This window comes from Limulus polyphemus, unplaced genomic scaffold (assembly GCF_000517525.1).
Source record: "Limulus polyphemus unplaced genomic scaffold, Limulus_polyphemus-2.1.2 Scaffold330, whole genome shotgun sequence".
NCBI lineage: Eukaryota > Metazoa > Arthropoda > Merostomata > Xiphosura > Limulidae > Limulus > Limulus polyphemus.
In genome coordinates this window covers 546,040-551,403 of record NW_013665940.1, presented here as the reverse complement: position 1 = coordinate 551,403, position 5,364 = coordinate 546,040, and the positions used below count along the sequence as shown (strand labels likewise).

General features: G+C 31.8%; 1 protein-coding gene across 1 annotated transcript in view; it reads right to left on the bottom strand.

Moving 5' to 3' along the window:
- Positions 1-5,016, bottom strand: part of LOC106457431 (serine/threonine-protein kinase NIM1-like) — a 61,491-nt gene extending 56,475 nt beyond the window's left edge. The window contains 1 exon segment of the mRNA XM_013916845.2: positions 4,901-5,016. The gene's annotated coding sequence lies outside the window, so the exon portion shown is untranslated.
- Positions 5,017-5,364: the final 348 nt, after the last annotated feature.

The following is a 5,364-nucleotide window of genomic DNA, read 5'->3' as shown; positions in this document are numbered from 1 at the left end:
AAAATCAATGAATAACAACGTGACGTTTGATAAGTTGGTAGCAACCTGTAACTAAAATCAACGACTAACAACGTAGACGATTGATAAGTTAGGTGCAACCTGTAACTAAAATCAATGACTAACAACGTGACGATTGATAAGTTGGTGCAACTTTTAACTAAAATCAATGACTAACAACGTGACGATTGATAAGTTGGTTCAACCTGTAACTAAAATCAATGACTAACAACGTGACGATTGATAAGTTGGTGCAACCTGTAACTAAAATCAATGAATAACAACGTGACGTTTGATAAGTTGGTGCAACCTGTAACTAAAATCAATGACTAACAACGTGACGATTGATAAGTTGGTGCAACCTTTAACCAACACCAACGAAGAACAACGTGACGATTGATAAGTTGGTGCAACCTTTAACCAACACCAACGAAGAACAACGTGACGTTTGATAAGTTGGTGCAACCTGTAACTAAAATCAATGAATAACAACGTGACGTTTCATAAGGTGTTGTCTCCTGCAACCAACATTAACAAATAACCACGTAACGTTTATCGAGTACAAAACGGGATATCAATTGCAATAAGAGATGACACCGAAAGTACCTTCCGTTGATGTATATATTCTATAATGATGGGTTTCAAACTTTCGTAATTAAAGAATTACGTTAAAATACTGTCTTTACTTTTCTCTTAAAAATGCATAAGATTCGTTAGAAAATGTTAGGCCAAACTGAAATTATTACACATAAAAAGCAGTACTTAAATGGTTATCAACAAGTTTCCATATATATATATATATATATAATAGTTTACTAAAAATAGTATTTCAGTGGACACATTTATTTTATATTTAAATGTTCATGTGTATATATATATATATATACATATAAAATCTAATACCTTACATTACATCAAATATATATAGACGAAAAATTCAGCACTATATAAATCATCTATGAAAAAATATAGATAACAAAACCAGAATATCAAATTTGAAACTCAAAGCTAGAACTTTCAAAATTTTGAGAACAAAATACAAAATTATAATGTTTATCAAAACATCCAAATAAAATAAATTCATTATCGCGTTAGTAACACACACTAAACAAGAAAGTACAAAAGGGATAACTTTTGAAGGAAAATTAGCAGAGACCGCAAAACATTAGCGGTTAAATTTATCTTTATTGCAACAGTACTATTTTAAATACAGGATTTCTAGAATACTTCAAAACAATTTTAATCGCGGAAACCGAAATTTGCAAGTCCACTTGTCTTAGGCCTAGCGTCAGTTAAGCCTATATTTGATAAAGAGATAAGTTAACACTGCAACTTGTGTGCGTGTTTTGCTTTAGTTTAGTTACGGCTAAACTTTACTGTACTTAAACCTATCAGTAAATAAACTTATAATGTTATTCTACGACTTAACATTAGACCTTTTTAAAACTTTTATAAGCTTCTAATATGTTGTTCTACAAAATATTTACTAAAGTATATTAACATCCGCCTTTTGTTTGCATCTGTTGAAATAAGTGCGCGCGCATGCCCACTTAGATAGTAAGATGCATTTGCATTTTAGAACGGACAAAAATTGAGTATTATTATCATAGATGTCTGCAATAAAATCAACATAGTAGAAATTTGCTCGTTAATAAAACCACCCTAAATTTCAATATTTGTAAAACTCCCAACCTCCACCCTTTAAACTCAGCGTAATTGTAAAAATTTGGTTGCTAATAAAACCACCCATAATTTCATTATATTTGTAAAGCTCACAACTTACATCCATGGGTAGTAACTACAAAACGACAAGAGCTATAAAATCCGTACCTAAATATTTCAATAACAATTGAACGTCAGTCCTCCTCCCTTATATACATACGTATATAGTATACATAAATAAATATATAACATGAACAATAGAGTGACAGCATTTCGGTTTTACTTAGCATATACTATATATATATATATATATACCTACAGTCGCAGAGAAAAAATCCTACACTCAGTATCACATACTTCAACTTATTCAAGAAAATATGAGACAAAGACCAAAATATACATAATTTCTGGTAGCCTAACAAACAGTCTTTCTACAAAACAAAATAACGGAAGTAATTTCAAACATTTGTTAATGACAAATGTATTGGAACCTTATTTGAAAAGTCTGCAAAACCTCAATAGAACCAATTAAAAGCTTCTTGGGATTGAAGAGCAAATGGATACGGCCATGCATCAAAACATTCTATAAAGTACAATGATACTAACTGCTCATAGGATGATTGCAGATAGTTTGTATTCCAACAAGACAATGAACTAAACATACAGTTATATAAGTCAACTCTGGAATTCTTAAAGAAATCGAACATTAAAGTTCTGGAATAACCTTTACAATCACCAGATTTCAGTCCAATAGGCATTCTTTGGCCTGATTTGGAAAAAGCTATAACCAAGTATTGTGTGTCCAATCTGTAAGAGCTGGAAGAAACATACAATATAGAATGAGACCAGATTTTTCCAACAAGATGTAATGCAGTGGTTGAGAAATGCCATAAATGCTCGAAAGCTGTAATAAAAGCAAAAGGAGGATACAAGAACTACTAAAGCAGGGGTGCCAATACTTTTGTAGTGAACGAATAATTTAAGTGAAATAAGTTTATTTGTGTTTTGATAGAGATTATTCATTAAATTTCTACATAGTGTGTATTTCGGATTTTTGTTTTATTTTGTGAGCTTTATTAAACGTTTATCCTTAAATCTATCACTTTCACATATGGTATAACAAACCTAGGGTGCCAGAATTCATTCTCAAGTTACATGAGATCAGGGAATAGTTTAGGACTGGTTAATATCCAACTGATCAGAAAAAAATCGACAACTAACGAATTCATTCTCAAGTTACATGAGATCAGGAAATAGTTTAGGACTGGTTAATATCCAACTGATCACAAACAAAATCGACAACTAACGAATACCTTCTCAAGTTACATGAGATCAGGGAATAGTTTAGGAGTGGTTAATATCCAACTGATCACAAACAAAATCGACAACTAACGAATACCTTCTCAAGTTACATGAATAGTTTAGGACTGGTTAATATCTAACTGATCAGAAACAAAAAGCTCGAAAACTAACGAACATATCTAAAGTTAAAATGAGATTAAGAGTTTTTTAGGTCTCTATAAACTTAAGAAAAAAAAACAGAAATAGAATTACTACTCTAAGACTAAGCATAACTTCCAGCAATTTAGTTATAAAATTAGTATCCGATATTGACATAAAACTGTCAATTCCATTAATAACAGCCTGAAATTCACAGTTTTTATCTATTACTATCATTAATATAATCAAATTGAGCAAAGACATTTGACAGTATTTATTAAAGAAATGCGACCTGAAACAACATATAACTACACATAAAGGATTCAAATAGAATGCTTCAGCGGCCATCAATATACACAGCCCACGTAAGGCCAATAATGCGGTTTATAGCAGAGAAAGAGAAATATTAAATAAAATGATATATGAAGGCACGTGGCAAGACGGTAATACGCAACCGAACTAATGAACTCTAGCTACATAGAGATTAGGCTATCGTTAGTTCTAAAGGTCAGTATAGTCAAAAACCTCTTTCAGTTTCTTCATAAGCCATAAGCATGTCTTCAGTTTTACTGTCTGCTAAAAAAAAAAAAAAGTTAAAATGTGTCGAATAAAAATATTTATTTCACAAACGCGTTTCCTAAATTTCATTCAAGTTTCAGTTTTATGTACAAGAACTTTTGATTAGGACTAGCAAATCTTAGTCAAAAATATAGCACGAGACAATTCAGGTCACTACATATCATACGGACGATTTTTTTTTTATGAAAAGTGAGTGAATTTAAGTAATTTTTATATTTCTGGATAATTCACCATTTTTAGACTTAGTCTTTCTTTAATCACCCTAAGTAACTAATTTGATAAATCCTTCCTCCTTCCGCCCCCTCCCAAAAAATACCATTCCGTTGATAGCTCATTAATAGGCGTTTCATTGGTCTTTATGTTGTGCAATCATTATTTAATGACAAAAGTTGTAACATGAAAAAACATGTATTTCGACTTCTGACAATGTTATTTCTTTAGATATTGAAAAACCATAAGGACCACTATTTCTATTGTTAGAACCTTCAGTTAGTTTTAAGGTACACTATTTCTATTGTTAGAACCTTCAGTTAGTTTTAAAGAACACTATTTCTATTGCTAGAACCTTCAGTTCCATTGTTAGAACCTTCAGTTAGTTTTAAGAACACTATTTCTATTGTTAGAACCTTCAGTTAGTTTTAAGGACCACTATTTCCATTGTTAGAACCTTCAGTTAGTTTTAAGAACCACTATTTATATTGTTAGAAACTTCAGTTAGTTTTAAGGACCACTATTTCTATTGTTAGAACCTTCAGTTAGTTTTAAGGACCACTATTTATATTGTTAGAACCTTCAGTTAGTTTGATAGTCATTATACTAGCTTCACGAGGACTATTTTCTAATCATTAATTATTAAACTGTTAGAAGAGAAAAGAATTATCATCTAATTTTACAACAAGATATAGGCGATTGATCATAAAAAAAGAGACAGACAGACGAGCTGCACAAATAGATGGACAGACGAACGGATGAACGAACTGAAACATAGATAGATCTTTGTACAGACTTTATCTGTTGTAAAACAACTAACTATATTATGTGTTGTCTACTAGCACTACGACCTGTGATAAGGTCTTACCCAATCTTTAAATGGTGTTGGTTTCTCACTCCAAGTAAGTATTGAATCCTTACATTAAAGAAAGAAAAGATTTTAAAAAAACGTTATAAACTGCCTTTTACAAGCGTATGGCGTTATGAGAATATCGTTCTAATCCTGGCATACCTGTTAGTTCAGTAGTTAGATCCTTCAAAGCATGTTGTTTTGTTCTCCATGATCAGCTGTAACAACAGTTTGCCTCTCGTTTTCCTGAAACTCGTTCTATACCTTTGTCTACTCGAAGCAACGAAAGATGTAGTAGGCGGTAGAATCTGGAGTGAGCGACCACAGCGCCATCAGTCGGCTCTGAAATATATTTTCAAGGACTTACCTTCGAACTCTGCCTTTCAGTGAAACGTATTTATAGAAGCAGAATACACTGACTGTAATAGAAAACTGAGAGTACACTGAACATTACTGTGCGAAGCGAGCTTGTTTCTACTAATGTAAGTACGGTACGCTCAATAAAAAAATACTAGGAAAAACAAAGAAGTGTCAAGCTATCTACTAGAACGAAGTCTTCACAAACAAACGCTTAAAATCATTTTTGTTTTGATCAGTATGTATCTTCAGCCAATTAACATTAGATT